Consider the following 19,803-nt stretch of genomic DNA (forward strand, 5'->3'; position numbering starts at 1 on the left):
CTGCTTCAAATCTGCTCAACGTGACTCGATCTATTCACCATGTTTTATTTGGAAAGCAGTGTTGCTGTATAACTTATACGTGAATTATGCAATAAGACGCATGATGAGGTTAGCATATTTTTACCGACATAATGTGAGTGACATGTGTGTCTGATAAACTTAAGATGCTTCTCATTTCCCAAATTAAAAAAAAAGAAGTTAGTTTTGATTTAGATTTGGGAAATGAGACACATAAATGTGAAATGCTATTAAATATATGCATTTAATTGACTTGCGGCTTTTCATGAAAAGCCGATGCGATGAAGAATCATTTTAATTCTCGATGATTTAGAGTTTCCGATTTCTAAAAAAGTGAAGGAGAAAATATTTTTTGCATTTTTTTCATGCTAATGTGCTCCTGGTTAAAGAATTTGTCCTTGTAACATACACATCCCGAGCAGCACAAGTCAGAGAAAAATGGTTGCAGCAACTTGATTGTGACTAAATCTGGTCACATAAGAGTTGCAGTAGCCTATGTGGAACATGTGTGTTGCTAGGGATATATCTGATTTCTAGAAAAAATACCAAAAATACGAATGGGTAATATTCCGTATATTCGCAGGTTCACTAATTTCAGGAAATTACTAGCATTCGTAAATTTCTTATACGGATCCGTAAATCTGCCGTGAGCTTTAATTTTCACCGATTTGGCATCGTTGCCCGTAGGATGAAAAAGTGCTTCCTGCCTCAGCCACTAGGCTGCGTGTTATCGAACCAAAGGCCATCTGTTGTAGGAAAGTGTAATCTTGACAAAGTTTTATAACAAATTTAAAACGGTCATGAAGTAAACAATGAGAATTATTGAGGTTATCACAAAAGCCATTGAGCTATTTATCGTCAGATTTTTTGTTTTCATAAAAAGGAATGTCGCTATGTTGAAATAATGATCAACGTCACAGCCGTGATTGAAAAAATACATCAATGAATCGCCTGCTTTGAGCGTGCTTACAGCGGCACACTAGGAGTTAACTTTCGGAAATCAGTATGGCGAAAAGCATCTAAGGTTTAATTTCTCGAAAATAAGCAACTCAATCGAAAAAATATTCGGTAGGCGTAGCAGCGGACACCTTTCTACATAACTGGTACCAAATAGATTTTAGTGAAAGGTTCCTGCTGTTGAGAAAACCTGCGTTAGATGTCTTTCGCCATACAAATTTCTGATGGTTAACTCATGCTGGCTATTTTGCACATATACAATAGCGCCTGGATGTGATAGCGGCGGGTAGAAAATTAGCCACTGCCAATAATTCATTACGATCAAATTGATTGTTCATTAATGGCGTTAAATTATTTCAGATGTTTTTTGATAGAAGCACAGTTGCTTTATTGAAAACTATTTGAAATTGAAATATTTTGAGCAGTTTAGAAAATTATTTAATTTCCTATTTCCATTAGATTATTCGATAATTTCGAGGCGCGTTGATTTTAAGCTTCTACAAACAATATTCACGATAAATTTGGTTGCACATGTCATTCTGTTGTATGAACTACTTAAACAATACTTCATTTTCAGCATCAACCATTACAAGGAAAATCAGTAGCTTCATTTTCCACACATCAGGGGACCTTGTTCACAGAAAAAAGTAATGAAAAGTAAACAGCGCGTAAAACTTGCCATGCAAAAATTTACGCTATTCTTCGCTGAAATGGTCATATTCCTAACAAGATTGCTTACAACTTGCATGCAATATAGACGATTTACTTCAAATATTGTATACATTCAGGCTATATCCCATGTGCAATTACGCTAACAATGATGTTCCATTTATGTGCATGATTTTTAGCTTAAATTTCAGTGGATTTTTCTATCTGTGTCTAGTGAAAATAAAAACAAAGGCAATGGAATGACAATAAATTTAATCCATAATATGAAATTGAAACAGTTTTATTGTTACTCTTATGATGGTCACGACAACCTCTTATAGAGTATCAACATTGCAGTTTTATTTTTACTCTTAATACGGTTTAAATAACTTCTTCTAGATTGGTCCATTACGCCGGAAGGCTATCTTAATGATGTTAGGAAGAGGTTTTGGTGGAGTTATTAGTTTTATTAGCAACTGGTCATGAAAACCTCTTATAGAGCTTGATAAATCTTAAAATGTTACTTGGGATTCAGCTTTATATCAGCTTTATATAAAAATATAGAAATTGTGGGTTTTTTTGTATTCTGATTCAAATACTGTTAAAAACATTATTTCACTTAAAAATTGTGTGATTATGCTGAAGCATATTTCATATTGACTTATAAGCGTGGTTTCATGGTATCAAGCTAACTCAGAACCAGAAAATTAATGCATATTGTATGTATTTTGTTTTTTATTTAGTGGGATACTCATTTATACATCAACATCTGCCAAGCGTATACGCAGATAGAGAATTGTTAATATCATACATTTGCTCGCTAGATGAACCATCTGCACCTTTCTAAATTGCACAAGGATATGTATTTCAGAAATTTTACGGCAGCAGTTTGCCAGGTATGAAGAAATAATTTTTCCTTTCTCCTACAAAAACAAAAGGGTATTATTTTCTTCCAATTTCAACATTTTCATAGAATGCTCGGAGAGCCATAGTCTTATATCAATCAACTCGGCGAACCAAGTTATTTATCCTTGTTTATATGTTAGTGCATATTAGGCATGCAAAAATTTGTGTCAAATTTGCATCCTCAACCAACTTCAATAATAATACATACATACGATGCATTTTGTAAAACGCAATGAAACGCGAAGTATGAAATATACTGGATAAGTCACACAATGCAAATGCATATGATATACCATTTATAGGAAAGCCAATTATGTAGACTCACACGCATTTAGCTAGGGACTAAAAAGAGGTGTCACAAAAACACTGAGGACGTAACAATGGACGAACGTCAAAAACGAAACACAGAGTGTACTGTGAAAAACGCATAATCCAACGTACTGTGAAAAACGCGAATCCATATAGGTAACAAACACAAAGTACATTGTAAAAAACGCATAATGCGAATCCATATAGGTGACAATTTGTTGAAAACTAAGTAAAACACATGTTCATAACCCCACTCTTATTTAACCTCACGTTGAGATTGAATAAGAGTAGCCGATTATCTCGGAGAAGCAAAAAGTCAACTACACCATAGCTCCGGTTAGCGCAGCGAGGGCTAAATACTGTGAAGGGGGCCCTGGTGCTTCACAGGCTCCGTTTGCGGTTAGGTTCTTATTAGACCCCCCTAACCATTCATTCGTAGGCACGGTAAGCATAAAGCCGCATCACACCGAGAATTAGGGGTCACCTGTATGGTGGACTTTTACCACTACCAGGCAATCCGTGATGTTATTCTTAGCCAGATAACCAGCTGCCGACACCAAACGGCTATCTAGGCTGTTTGTGGAGAGAAGTTGACATTGACTTAACGTCAACTCTCAATGTGGCCGAACAGCCCATATCATCAACACGTCGAAGACGCAGTACATGATAGGAAGAGGTTCAAGAGAAGACTGAAGAAGATGTGAGCCTTCACCCGCGAGTTTGCATCGGTGGTGACGAAATCGAGATGGTAGAAGAATTTGTGTACTTGAGCTCACTGGTGACTGCCGAAAGTAATACCAGCAGAGAAATTCGGAGACGCATAGTGGCTGGAAATCGTACGTACTTTGGATTCCGCTAGACGCTCCGATCGAATAGAGTTCGCCGCCGAACCAAACTGACAATCTACAAAACGCTCATTAGACCGGTAGTCCTCTACGGACACGAGACCTGGACGATGCTCGTGGAGGACCAACACGCACTTGGAGCTTTCGGAAGGAAAGTTCTGCGTACCATCTATGGTGGGGTGCAGATGGCGGACGATACCTAGAGGAGGCAAATTAACCACGAGTTGCATGAGCTGCTGGGAGAACCATCCATCGTTCACACCGCGAAAATCGGAGGCAGCAGGCAAGGTGGTAGACTGCGTGGCTGGCGACGTGTAGCCATGGACCGAGCCGAATGGAGAAGACTCTTATATACCTCACGGGCCACTTCAGCCTTAGTTTAAATAAATAATAATAATTGTTACCTTAAATAGATTGAAGCAGGGTGATGGACTCTCGAATCTACTGTTCAATAGAGCCCTGGAGGGAGCGATTAGGAGAGCTGATGTGCAAAGAAGCGGTACCATTATCACAAGATCGCATATGATCCTGGGGTTTGCGGACGATATCGATATTATCGAGATTGATCGCCGTGCCGTGGAAGAGGCTTATGTGCCTTTTCAGAGGGAGACAGCAAGGATTGGGTTTCCGATCAATATCAGCAAAATGAAGGTGGTGGTGGTAGCGAAATGATGCTGGATGGTGTAGCATTTGAAGTGGTAGAAGAATTTGTGTATCTTGGAACATTAATGACGTGCGATAATGATGTTACCCGAGAGGTGAAAAGGCGTATTCCAGCTGCAAATAGGGCTTATTATGGACTTCGTAACCAGCTTAAGTCCCGTAGTCTGCAAACGAAAACAAAATACGCGCTGTATACTACTCTGATTCTTACGGTGGCTTTATACGGCCATGAAACATAGACGTTAAAGGAGGCTGTGTTTGAGCGTGAGGTGCTGCGGACAATACTCGGCGGTAAACAGGAGAACGGTATCTGGCGACGTCGCATGAATCACGAATTGTACCAGATGCATAAAGGGCTGCATATTATAAAGCTTATACAACACGGCAGACTACGGTGGGCTGGTCACGTTGTTCGTATGCCGGAAGAACGTCAAGCGAAAATAATATTTAGTAGAGAACCCGGAAGGGGCCGCAGGCTTCGTGGAAGGCCGCGTACACGATGGCTTTTTGCAGTTGAAGAGGACCTGAGGGCGCTCAATGTTCAGGGCGACTGGAAGCGATTGGCCCAGGATCGAGTCCAGTGGAGAAGGATACTCCATTCGGCGTAAGTTCATCGAAGAGCTGTACCCCATCAAGTAGTAAGTAAGTAATGGTAAGCCGATGTCCGGTTTTCGCGACCAATCGGCTGTACGATTAGAACGAAGCAACGAACAGCGTCGAAAACGATGTACTACATCATGACAAGCTTCATAAACGTCATCTTCGAGCGTATCGCGGATCAGGGCTGGGGCACTACAACAAACGCTAAACGATCACCAGCCGCGTGATTCAGATCGCCATCCGCCTCCTGTTGCCGGCCGACCTGGCCAAGCACGCTGCCGTCTCGGAGGGAACCAAAGCCGTCACCAATTACACCAGCTCCAAGTGTACACGAGCAAGGCCGTAAATCAATCCAAAACGGCCCCAGCCGCGCTCACAGAAAAGAGAGATTTTTGTACCGCGCACGCAGAAAATCAGAATTTTGAAACAAAATTCCTCTTCACTGCTACTGACGCCATGGCATCCCCTCGAAATTTTGCCGCTGAAAATCGATCGATGCCATCCATGCAAATATGTTTTTGCAGCGTCTCCCTCCGACGAGTACTTGCGCACAGTACCTGCGCTGTTACCGACAGAAAATGTCTGCCATCGCCAAGCGATTATGATTTGCACATTGAAAAACAATTATCTCGACTTAACCTTCTCTCCTATACAACGATGGTTCCGAGAAGAAACAATAATGCGCCTTTCCAATAACAAACAGCAACAAATTTCACTTGACTGAAACTTACGCCACGTTAACCACTCGAAAATTTGAGACGTCATCCCTGCGAATAAACTTTTGAAGCGTCTCCCTCCGCCGAGCGCTTGCGCTGCTACCGACAAAGAATTTCTATCATCTTCAAGTGATTATGAGGAAAATTGTCTCGCTTCTACCTTTTCTTGTGTAAAATAGAGATTCTGAAAAGAATCGATATTCAATCCATAATGCGCATTTCTAATGACTCACGCAACCAAACGTTAGTCCGAACCTTGCTGCTGCTGTCCGACAATTACTCGATGATTTTCTACACGCCACCATTTAGAGCCGCAACCAACGCCATTTTGTGCTTTGTTGATTTTCTTTTCATAATGCTTCATAAACGAAGGTCCAATCCTGAGACGAGACCTGCAAAGACGCTGATTCTTTTCTCTTGTTTTGACACTTGTTCTTCTTTTCATCACAGTTTTTCATCAAGTTTCAACTGATTAATTATTTTAGAGCGTCTTAGGGGAAATGCTACAAGGTTAAAAGACTATTATTCTTCCATTTACTTCCACTATTAACAAGCAGATACGTATTTCGTTTCCTACTTGGAAACTTCTTCAGTGTTTGTTATCGACTGAAGAAAAACATTGCTCATTAACTTTAAATATGGTGTGTAGGTAGAACTGCAGGTAAAAATTAGGGCATGTCGCTTGGACCGATTCGTCGTCGTCCCGTGGGTAGTAATCTAAACAGCCAGGTATATCCGTTTCCTTGATCTTTGCTAAGTAAGTTTATTTGTTTTTGTTTGTAAATTTCTAAGCTTTCCGCTACGTCAAGTTTCCAAGGATTTTGTATTTATCTAAGATGTGATATGTTGTCTTTAGTTAATTGATGATCATCGTTAAATATATGTTCGGCTACTACTATTCTCTATGTTTATTAATGACTTACCACTAGGCATATCATTCTGCCAATTTCATTTGTATGCTGACGATTGCCAGTTATACATATCTGGAGTTCCAGAACGTATCAACGAACTAGTAAATCTGATCAATACTGACATCCGTAATATACTTGAGTGGTGTTGCTGCAACGGTTTGGTGTTAAATTCGAAGAAAACTCAATCTATTATCTTCCGCACTAAACGTACTAATCTAACAGTAACTCCATTGGTAGTAGTTGGAAATGATTCCATTAATTACACCGATGTAGTAAAAAATTTGGGACTTCTAATGAATTGTAATTTGAATTAGAATTCTCAAATTAATTCCGTTTGTAGTAAGGTTTACAGTACCCTACACTCACTTGTCTTGTTAAGACACTGTACTCCACAACATATTCGGGCTCAATTGACCAAATCACTAATAATTCCATTGTCTGACTATGGGGATGTTCTGTTTGGTCTTGTTTCGAAAAAAAAAAATGAAAAAAGACTTAATTTAGTTTTCAATGCTGTCACCAGATATGTATATAATCTGAGGAACCACTGACCACTTATCAGTATATAGAGAAGTCCTTCTAGGATGTAGTTATACTAAACATCTTATTTCAAGAATTTGTATTCAAACACACAATATTCTGAGCCGACCACCTGTTTACCTCCACAACTTTTTCACATTTACTCGATCATCCCGTACTTGCCTGTTAACTGTCCCTAGGTATCACTCGAATTATTTAAAAGAATCTTTTCGTCATCGTGCAGTCAAATATTGGAACGAATTGCCAATTATTTGCAGGAATGAAAGAAATTCAACTGCTTTCAAGAACAAGATCAAGATTCACTTTAATCGGTATTGAAATGTACAATGGTGTTGATCAAAAGACGTTGCTATCAATATATAGTTTCTCATAGCCACATATACATTGAAAATCGTTAGAAGATTACTTATGTAGTTATGAATTATTATTGTTAAATAAATAAAAAAATAAAATAAATAAATAAATACTTTTGATTTGAAATTTTAATGTATACCTTTTTCAGTGTCTTTGTTTGCTTTAGTTACTTCTGCCAAATGTTCTTTGAACCTCGTGTCTAGTGTTCGTTTTGTCTGTCCTATGTAGATTTTGTCACAGTGTGGGCATGATATTTTATAAACTCCAGATTTTCCTAATGCGTCAACGGGGTCTTTTGTGCTTTCAAGTAGTGTCTTCAGTTGGTTGTTCCTGCTACTGAAAACTAATTCGATACCATTTTTTTTCTAAATTTAGAGCGTAATGGTCTGGTTATATTATGGTCAAAATTAACGGATACTCGTCGCAATTCATTTGTTATTGGTGATAATGTAGTTAATGATTTTCTGTACTGGGTTTTTCTATGTTTGTCTATAATAGCTTGAATAGTTCTAGTTGAGTATCCGTTTAGTCTAGCTGTTTCAAAAATGTAATTTAATTCTTTCTGTTTTCCTGTGACGCTAAGTGGAAAAGTCTCGAGTCTATGTATCATGTGTTGGAATGCGGCTGCTTTGTGTTGGTGTGAATGGTTTGAAGTGTTGGGTATAACTCTTTGTGTGTGTGTGGGTTTTCTGTAAATTTCAAAATTCATTTGGTTTGATTCTCTAACTATTAAAACATCCAAAAAGGGCAATTTTCCGTCTTTCTCTTGTTCCCAAGTGAACTTGATATCCCTATGTGCACTGTTAATGGCTTCTAGGATTGATGGAAGTGCGTCTTTCCTAATGATGCTGAAGATATCATCTACATATCTCCACCATCTCTCAGGAATGGCACCTTTTTCCTTCAAATCCTTTTCAAGATTAGCCATGAACAGTTCACATAAGAAAGGGGACAGAGGATTATCCATTGGTGTTCCTTTTGTCTGCTTGTAGTATTCTCCTCTGAATGTAAAATAGTTCTCTTCTATGCAAAGTCTTGTTAATTTTAAATATGTGCGTACTTTTGTCTTCCAAGTTGCGTCTGATTTTTGTCTAAGTAACCAATCTTCCAACAAGACAATAGCTTCTTTTACGGGTACACTTGGGAACAGTGCAGCCACATCAAATGAAACCATTATCTCGTCTTCTTCGATATTTCCTGAGTTTTGCAATTTTTCAATAAACTGTTTTGTGTTTTGTACTTGTCACGTGTCTGTTTGTGTATGTGTGTAGAGTGTTTGGAATTCTTTGACTAACCATTTTGCTATTTTGTGAGTTGGAGATCCTTCCGCAGATATTATTTCTCTGATTTCGTTTCCGGGTTTGTGAATTTTTGGTTGGTCATCTTGCGACAGCTGCTGTTTGGCCCTCGCGTTCACTCTTCTTAATGTCTTGATTACCCCTTTCAGGCCCAAATTTTTCTAAGCGGTATTATCCATTTGTTTTCGTTATTTATAATGGAAAACTGACAAAACAAGTAGAAAAATATTTTTTCGGGATGTACTAGATCGTCCAAACTGTCCTTGAGATCCAGACTTGCGATCTACAGCTACGACACTAGCTTTTCTTGTCACTAGAAACTTGGATATATATTCAAGCATGTCCATAACATATTTCAGGAGACCAGGAGATACGGTAAGTTGTTTTGGGATATCCTGGGTTATTCAAATCGTTCTTGAGTTCAGAATTTGCGATCTACAGCCACCACATTAGCTTTTTTCGTCGCTTAAAGTTTTGGTTATGTATTCATCCATATCCATAATTCATTCCTGAAAGCCAAGGGACATGTTTAGATGATTTTTGGATATCCTGGGTCATCAAAACCGTCTTTGGGTTCAGGACATGCGATTTACAGGCACAGCAGTACATTTTACAGCTAACCGTAGGCATTTAAAAAACCCATACGTGCGATTATAACGCTGTCGCAGTACTAACATGCTTTATACTGGCTTATAGAGCCTGGCTTATATAGCTTTATATTGCCGAAAAGGCAAAATAGAGTGCTAATGGTTACTTAAGGTATCCGTCACTCAAAGCTCTAATATGTCGGAACTATAATTTCAAATTTTCTCAAAGTACTAGATGTATTTGATTATTACAGTTGAATATAACAGCACCAACATTTCAAAAAAAAATTTTGCAGAAGTAGATTTGAAGTCTTATTGATTGATTTTCATTGGCTTTTAGCGGTGAGATCGAACTACCTAAGCTCAAAGTGGAAGGAAGAATTTTTACAAAGCACGATGCAGCACCGAATTGAAAGTTATCGCAAGCAAGCGACAAGTTTGGGAGGTGTAATGGATGTGATTGAACGGATATTGAAGCTTTGCGTACTGAGAAGAGTTTCTAAGCAGCTGTAGATTTCAAGTCCTGAATTCAAGGACAATTTGGATTGCCAGGATTACCTCGAAACTATCTCACCATATCAATGGACCTCCCAAGAGGTGTGATGGATATAATTGAACAATTATTGAAGCTTTGAGTACCGAGAAGAACTTCTAAGCAGCTGTAGATCTCAAGTACTGAACTCAAGGATAGTTTGGATTGCCCAGAATTTTTCGAAACTATCTTACCATATCCGTTGACCTCCCAGGAGGTGTAATGCACATAATTGAATGCATTTTGAAGCTTTGAGTACTGAAAAACGATTTTCTTGCAGCTGTAGATTTCAAGTCCTAATCTCAAGGAATGTTTGGATGCCCTAGGACATCCAAGGAACTTGAAAAATAGTTTATTGTACATCACAGTTACTCTACGGATACTTTGAATAAAAATCTTATTTTGAAACAAAACAATCTGCTGCCAATACACCTAAGTTTTTCTCTTTCGTAACTTCACCGTGTTCATGACGTTCTAGGTTGTCGTAGGGCCCATGCCTGATATTTTTCGCTGATAGGGAAGTTGATTCCAAGCAATTTTGCTGAAGAGAGTGTTCACTTTTATCCATCGTACGATTTTATATATCCATTTTTCTTTTGGGGTCATATACCGTCAGGTCGCCATTCACCGTGGGGTTCAAAGTTATTTTCATTATGTTGACGAAAATATTGAAAAATACTTTATTTTAACATCAGCATCATTAAAGAAGTTCAAAAGCATCCTCTTCGAGTAATTACAGTGAAATATAACTGTTCCAACAGCTGTTTTGGCATTAGTACTTGTTAACATCCTGCGGCTATCTACATGTACATCTACAATCTACAATCTACATCTATCTAAATGTCGGTAACACTTCATTCTCCACAAATAAAAATTCACGGCGAATGAATCCCCCAGAAAATAACTGTGTCCATTCACCGTCCATTTAAATCGTGAGTACTATGAATGATACCGCCATAATTTTGAACAGGTTGAGCCAGAAAAATTCGCAGAAGCAATGGTTTTCCGGGGATGACTTGTTGGTTATAAGAGTTACGCGACGCTAATGAGCATTGATTTCTGCACCTGTAATAGAATTGTTTTCATTGATTATGTCTTTTCTGTGTTACATTAAAACACATAAATATCACATGTTTATGCTTAACCAAATGAAAAACACGAATAACATTTTAAAATCAATGTTTAAATTGATATTTTAATTTATTTAAATGAAAAGTTCTTATGCACGGTACCTACCCACACGGTGAATGGTGCCCTATCACGGTGAAAGGATACCCTAATATATCACTGAAAAATTAACTACATCCATCTATCTCGCCAAAAACAGATAGATTCTGATTTTCATTCGAATTAAAACTATTATTTAAGGTACGTGACGGTGTTCAAGAGTATAACTTTCAATTTAAAATATTTGGAGAGCCCTAAGATGTGTTAAATTGCCTAAAATGCACGATGAATGGCGACATGACGGTATGACCCTGTGGGCCTGAAAGGGTTAAACTGAAGATTAAAGTCCAGCCCGTCAGTTGGTTCACCGAATTTGTGCTTGCCGAAATTCAGTTTTACAATAGTTTAGCGCCTTCAACCCATTGTTTACAAAAGCTGTAAAAAATCTTAAAGATTACGTCGGTTAATTGATTCCAAAAATCTCCAAAATCGGTAGAAAGACGACTACACTTCCTGACCACTTTTCGTGACGGTCTCAAATTTGAATCTGCAGAATAAACCCCCTAATTTCCCGAATAATGTAATCCTACGTCAAAACGCATGTTATCAAAGGTGGCTGAGATAGACGCGCGTGCATTTACATATGTTTGAGCGCGCGCCAAACCACACGTCATAGGCACCTTTGATTGATGAACAAAAGAGTGGAGGTGTATTCTCCTATGTATTTCGGCTGAAACTCCCATACAAACTTCAAATCAAATGCGCCATACAGATAAAAATATGTTGTGATTTTAAATGTATTTTCATGCACATATTTGGAGCATGTAAATAAACGTAACATTCAATCGATCTTACTGTTCTTTTTAATCGAAATAAATTTAAACCGTGCTCGGTTGTAAAATTCAATCAAATTTAATTGAACATCGAGTGTTTATTCGTTTGTTGGGACTTGCTGCAATTTTACACGTCGTTGAATTTTCAAAACTATTTGCTGTGGTTGGCTTAGGTAACAAGCGATTGAGCTGAAATTTTCAGAGATTGATTTTCTCACCAAAGGCACCCAAGGCTTCGTAGAATTCAACAACCGTTTTTTCTCCCCATACAAGGCTGGGCCAGTCTAATGCACATATTTGAAACGTTAAATACTACTTTTCCCATAATGATGTCAGAAATCTGTCTCCGACAATAAAACAACCCACTGCTATCAAATCACCCAAAAATCAACATCGATAATGAACACTCGTTTGTATCAATTGGAAATCAATTACCCGATCTGTTATATTTATTAATTATTAATTGATTTATGGAGCATCTACAGACGGCAATGAGTGGATCGAAAACCGTCATCTATCACACCAATATTTCCAGCAGAGCTTTGTCGCATCGTTCCTATTTCTGTCTCTATAGACACAACCGGAGCGAAATAAACTATTTCTCACTCTTAATAATGGTATTTACGCTACGTGGTACCGTTGAGTGGGGAATCATTGATAGTGCGGGTAACTTTGGTGGTACGACTGTCTCATACCGAAGCAGGAATCCGGATTTGGCTTTAACGTAACATACATTTTATGGTTATGGAACCTAGTACCCGCCTTAGGAATCCAAAAATTGTATTGAAAGTATTTTACAGTATTTGCACTATACTTGACTACTCCCATTATACTAAACGTGCACTTCGAGAATAGACGAATCCCAACCCCTATTCACCTTCGAAGTGCAATTTTCACCAGTTCTGATCAATCCTGGGGTAGCAACCATTGATATGAACAGTCAGTCTAAGTCAAGCTTAGCTAAGCTATACTTGACTACTCCCATTACCATTATTCTTCACAGAGTGATGTATCACAGAATAATCCACAACTGATTGGAACCCATTTATGTTTATAATGAATTTATAAAATTTATTATAACTCCACAAAACATACATACATTATCAAACCCACTGCAGTCTCAAAAACTATCTACCAGTGTCATTTTCAGCAAATTTCAATGTCTACATGTAGCTCTGATATTAACCTATTTTTTCTTGAAAAAATTAAACACTGCTTATCAAAAATATTCAGAAAATTTCCAATTCCATCAAACTTACCCACTTTTACAGTTCATATGTTATTCGTCGTGTGAGAACATCACTACGACGTCACTCCGAGGGGATTACGTTATCGTCCCACATGAATTGTGTCACAATGGTGACAATTTGCTTCTGGCAAATCGATATCCGCACAACAAACTTGTATTCATTTCGAAGTTCACTTTTGGTGACGAAAGTCAAACATGTACCAACACAATATTTAGCCTCGTGCGGCCACTTCCTCCCGTCTGCCACGTGCATTCCGGCTGCAGACAACGGCACCAGGAAACCAATAAATTTTAATTAAATATTCACAATTAGGGGGACCGGAGCAGTTTTCGATCCGAGGACACAAACATGCTCTCGGCATGCGATCCGTTGTTCATTAGCATTCTCGCTTTCCTAGTCGGATGAATTGACACCCATCAAGGGCAATAATAGCGAAACAGTGAGCATGTGAGTACAGTGCTTTCTTGTATTTAGGTGTCTCGTATGGTCTCCAAGTCAGGACCATATCAGATAGAAAGACACCTTGACAATATCCAAATAAACATTCCATTTTCTATCATTACGGAGTGTCCTTGCCAAAAACTTTCACTTTGGCACAGACTCTGTATGATTTGTTATGCAAAGAATGTGCGTGTCTCTCAATGCAGGAAGCATCTGTAGCTCGAGTCCATGTAGTCCATGTGATGATCGTCATCATCACTAGTAGTGGCCCGCGTGGTGGTAGCGCGGCAGTTTCACTAAACAAGGAATGGAATTTGTCATGTGGGCTTCTGGCTGTCACAGGGACTTGAACGTTCAGCACATGCGACGGAACAAACTTTTCTCTACCGCACAGAGAGGATACCACAAAGGTTCACTTACTGGATGTTTGCTCTTTGCGCGCTGTTGCAACCAGCTTATGGCAAGTGAACATGATGCCTGCCTGTGTGAAATGTCGTAATGTTTATCTAACGAAAATCTATCCTCTTGCAGTTTTGCGCTTGCCTTGAGAACGTTTTCCATATACCATAATACACATACCTATGTGGGAACACAATTTAAGGCGGTGAATGTTCTGAAAGTGAGTGGGTATTTCCACTTCTCGATGACTGCCGAATGGAATGAGTGTGGAATTTTCCAGCTGCAAACTATCACTAGTAACGGAGCTGTCCAAATCCAAACTGCTGGATTCTGAAGTGTTAACGTTGCCTCGTTGTTATTCGTTCATAACAGGCATACATATGATAAACATCTAAGATATGCTGTTTGTTGATTACGAATTCACTGTGGAGCATGTCAATGTTTTCACAGTTCTTGTCATCGATGCCGACACCACATTTCGTAGTTTTCAATAAAACTCCATTGCTAAAGTGAATTTTTTCTTCAAATTGCAAATCAAAACTGCTTGGTGACGGCAGAAAGTTGGAGTTGGTGGCAGTAAAAGCGTTCGGGGCTCTGAAAAGGACCTTTTTGGGTGAAGCTAATCGCTCGTTCTAAACGAGCTGGAGCTGGTTTACTTGATGAAGGCTTTAGTTGCCTATGAGATGACGTGTTTGGCCAGCTCGCCCGGCAGCAGGAGACGGATAGCGGTCTAAATCTTGCGGGTGGTTTTAGTGCGCCGGACGGGAGGTCTTAGCCTCCCGTTCTGCATTGGACCTGCATTAACACCTTGTAAATGTAGATGGCACAGTTTTCTTTCCTCCGTGGCTTCCGCTTCGGTAGTTTGTCGCCCTTGACAAACTGAGCCTTGCTGCCCATAGCAGCCATCATCCCTGCCGCCTTTTTCTCTTCACGGATTTTGGTGTCATGATGTTTGGTTGTTCGGTGCTTTGTTCCGGTCGTTTTGCCGATTCTGTCGCGAAAATCAGACCTCGGCTTCCCAGTATCCGATTGCAATGAAGACCAAGGCCCAAGCCTATCGACGGCCATGGGCATCTGATCACTGTGCCAGTGCTTCCGCAAGTCGAAGTATCTTCAGCTATCGAGTGGCTGACGTTGGCATCATTAGAAGTCAAGTGAAGGCCATTCACTTAACGCATTCTAATTTTTTTTCTATATATTTTTGATAGGTTCTCTGCATTCTTAACCGCTACTGTGCCGTGATCGACTGTGTTATTCTGCTGTAATCCACACAGAATCAATCTTATCGTGATTCCATTGTATCCATTTGTCCACCTGGTAAATCCAATGATCGTTGCTTTGTTCGGTTGCCATTTATACAGGTACGTTGTAGGAATGCCTCCGAGAAGAACGGTTTTGTAAGTCGTCCATCAGGCAGTCGTTTGACGAGGCGCGTTCTCCAAAACGTCACCGTACGGACGGTGTTGCCGGCGACTGCCATAGGTTTAAAGGAGGAGCTTATAAGGTGAACGTGTACCCAACTACGCTACGGACCCCCCCCCCCCCCCTGACGCATTCTAATGGAGACAGTGAATCGGTACAGCCAATCCCATAATTAGCAGCTGAACGCTTATGTAGCATGCGCTTTCACTGGAAAGGTAGCGGTTGCAATAGTTGGAACAACAATGCATTTGGACCTGTGCAAAGTGCATGGACCTGCCAGCATTTTATGAAAAGTTTGATAGTTTGATTTGAAATTTTCATCCAAGATATTGTTGATGTTATTGAAAATGACACATTAATAAAATTAAATCTATTCTTTTCAACCACCATTTCGTCCAAGACAAGGTTGAGCCAAGACGAGTTTTCCTCAATGCGCAAATCATAATCGTTCGACGACAGCAGATAATTGCTGTTAACAGCTTCTGAAAGTTACTTTCAGTGATTGAAGAGGCACATTATTGAAAAAATCGGTTCTATTCCATACTATAATATATACTGCTTCAAGAAGAGCTTTCTCCCTGAGGGGTCCCGTAGCTGGTCCTTCCCTGTAGCCTTATTTTTTTTGTCTTTATTAGCGAGATTTTCAACCCTAGGAGTAGCCTTATTGTATAGAAAATTATTTTGAGCTTTTCAGTGGAATACTTGATACTTGATGGGCTACAGCTCTTCGATGAACCTACGCCGAATGGAGTATCCTTCTCCACTGGACTCGATCCTGGGCCAATCGCTTCCAGTCGCCCTGAACATTGAGCGCCCTCAGGTCCTCTTCAACTGCAAAAAGCCATTGCGTACGCGGCCTTCCACGAAGCCTGCGGCCTCTTTCGGGTTCTCTACTAAATATTATCTTCGCTTGACGTTCTTCCGGCATACGATCAACGTGACCAGCCCACCGTAGTCTGCCGTTTTGTATAAGCTTAATAATATCCAGTCCTTTATACACCTGGTACAATTCGTGATTCATGCGACGCCGCCAGATACCGTTCTCCTGTTTACCGCCGAGTATTGTCCGCAGCACCTTACGTTCAAACACTCCGAGAGCTCTCCGATCAGCCTCCTTTAACGTCCATGTCTCATAGCCGTATAAAGCCACCGGAAGAATCAGAGTAGTATACAGCGCGAGTTTTGTTTTCGTTTGCAGACTACGGGACTTAAGCTGGTTACGAAGTCCGTAATAAGCCCTATTTGCAGCTGCAATACGCCTTTTCACCTCGCGAGTAACATCATTATCGCACGTCACTGTTCCAAGATACACAAATTCTTCTACCACTTCAAATTTTTCACCATCCAGCACTATTTCGCTACCACCACCACTAATGAACCCACGTTGATTGCCAGCGACCATGTACTTCGTTTTGCTGGTATTGATCGTGAGTCCAATCCTCGCTGTCTCCCTCTTAAAAGGCGCAAAAGCCTCTTCCACGGCACGGCGATCAATTCCGATAATATCGATATCGTCCGCAAATCCCAGGAGCATATGCGATTTTGTGATAATGGTACCGCTTCTTTGCACACCAGCTCTCCTAATCGCTCCCTCGAGCGCTATATTGAACAGTAGATTCGAGAGTGCATCACCTTGCTTCAATCCATCTAAAAGGTAACAAATGATGTCAATATTTCATCCGCAACCCTTACACTTGATTTCGATCTGTCCAACGTTATACGAATCAGCCGTATTAGTTTCGCCGGAAAACCATGTTCAAGCATAATTTGCCATAATTCATTCCGGTTTACTGAATCGCACGACGCCTTGAAATCAATAAACAGATGATGTGTTTGCAAGTTGTACTCCCAGAATTTATCAAGGATTTGTCTCAGGGTAAACATTTGATCCGTCGTTGATCGGCCCTCACGAAAACCTGATTGGTATTCGCCGACGAAGGACTCTTCAAGCGGTCTCAATCTGTTGAACAGAATACGGGACATAATTTTGTACGCCGAATTAAGGAGGGTTATTCCTCGGTAATTGGCGCACTCCAGTCTGTGCCCTTTCTTAAAGGGAGGGCAAATGAGGCCGTCCAACCAGCTAGCAGGCATTTCCTCGTCTTCCCATATTTTCGACATAATATGGTGCAGAACTTCATAAAGCTGCTCACTGTCATGTTTGAGAAGTTCAGCCGGGAGCTGGTCCTTCCCCGCAGCCTTATTGTTTTTCAGCTCTTTGACAGCTTTTTTAACCTCATCTAGTGTAGGTGACTCCACAGCTTGTCCATCGTCGCTAATATTTATTCTGTTCACCGATACACCCTCACTTCCTCCATTCAACAAAGTCTCGAAGTGTTACTTCCACCTGGCAGCCACTTCAGTTTTATCTGTCAGCAAATTCCCTTGTTGGTCGTTGCACATGACGGGAGATGGCGCTGTCTTTCTCCGCACGCCATTGACAGACTCATAAAACCTCCGCATATCGTTCTGCTCCATTTTTTCCTGCGCCTCACTAATAACTTGTTCTTCGTACTCTTTTTTCTTCCTGCAGTGGGTTCGTTTTTCGGCTGCTCTTGCTTCCTTGTACCGATCTCTATTCGATCGGGTACCTGACACCAACATCCGGCTTCTGGCAACGTTCTTCTCGTCTGTCACTCTCTGACACTCCACATCGAACCAACCCGTCCTGGGTCGCCTCTGTGCAGTGCCTACCACTTCTCGTGCTGTTGTGCTCACCGCTCCATGGATCGACTCCCATAGATCGTTGATGTTGTCGCTAACGTTAATTGCACTTATCCGTTCTTCGAGCTTCTGGCGGTACTCAGCTGATACTCCTTCCGCCGACAATCGCTGGATATTGTAACGTATCGTTCGCTGTGATCTTTCGTTCGATACAGTTGACAACCGTGATCGAATTTTACTGACAACGAGGTAGTGATCAGAGTCAATGTTCGGACTTCTGAATGTCCGCACATCGATAACATCCGAGAAATGGCGCCCATCCACCAGAACATGGTCTATCTGGTTAAAAGTTTCACCATTTGGGTGTCTCCAGGTGTGCTTTCGGATGTTCTTTCGTACAAAGTAGGTGCTACTGATGGCCATCCCTCTGCTGGCAGGCTGTAGGACAAAAGGTCGAAGGTCAAAATGTCGAAGGACAAAAGGTCGAAGGTCAAAAGGTCGAAAGGACAAAAGGTCGAAGGGACAAAAGGTCGAAACAAAAAATCTGAGTCGAAAGGTCGAGCATCGAAAGGAAAAAAGGTCGAAAGGACCAAAGGTCGAAAAGTCAAACAGTCGAAGGGACAAAAGGTCTAAACAAAAAACTGAATCAAAAGGTCGAAGAACAAAAGGTCAAATATAAAAAGGTCAAAGGACAAAAGGTTGAGTGTAAAAAGGTCGAAAGACAAAAAGTCGAAAGAACAAAAGATAGAAATTGCGGTTGTTGGACAAAAGGTCGAAGGTCAAAAAATCGAAGATCAAAAACGTGAAGACCAAAAGGTCGAAGCTTCAGCTTCAGTTTCAGCTTGATTGACTGCTCGTAGTTGCTACTCCATTATGACCAGATCAGCTGTTCTTGTACAGAGAACCAACAGATGTTTGCTTGGGACTAGCACTTATCTTCGGGTATACCCCGTTAGGCATAAGTACGTTAGGCATAAAGACGTTAGGCATAAGTACGTTAGGCATAATGGACGTTAGGAATAACGGACGTTAGGCATAATGTACGATAGGCATAATAGACGTTAGGCATAAAATGACCCAAAGAACAGCCTATGACATAAAGAAGGCAGAATTATACCAAACGTCCATTATGCCTAACGTACATTATGCCTAACGTCCATTATGCCTAATTTTATTTTTATGTGCTCAAAAGATGATACATTTTTGTTCACAAAATTTGTTTTCAAGTAACTATAAACGAATACAATACATTTATTTTTATTATTAGAAACCGTTACGTTACGCTGTAAAGTAGGGAGGGGTATGTAATTGCCAAAATTTGTATTAGGGAAAATCCATTGATTACGTAACGCAAAAATTGGGCATTTTAAAGCACCCTCTCTCCCCACACACTTTCTGTAAGAAACATCTAAAAATTGTGTATGGATCGTCACACTTCGCTGAACCCCCCATCTCCCCTCTAAGCATTACGTAATTTATGGACCCTCCGTAACGTGATTTGTGAACGTTTGTGTTTCATTTTGAAGTCAACTAGTTACCCTCTAACGCCCAAGACCGCCTTTAGACGGGATACTTCAGTATTTTTTTTTTGTAATTTTGAACTGTTAAGACTTCAAAAATGATTTTTTTCAACTAGTTTTTCATTCAACCATCTGTTAAGTTTTCGATCCTCTTTTCTTCAACCTTTTGTCATTTCAACCAGTGGTCCTTTCCATTTTTTGACTTTCGACCTTTTATCCTTTT

This window comes from Armigeres subalbatus, chromosome 3 (genome assembly GCF_024139115.2).
Source record: "Armigeres subalbatus isolate Guangzhou_Male chromosome 3, GZ_Asu_2, whole genome shotgun sequence".
Taxonomy (NCBI): Eukaryota; Metazoa; Arthropoda; class Insecta; order Diptera; family Culicidae; genus Armigeres; species Armigeres subalbatus.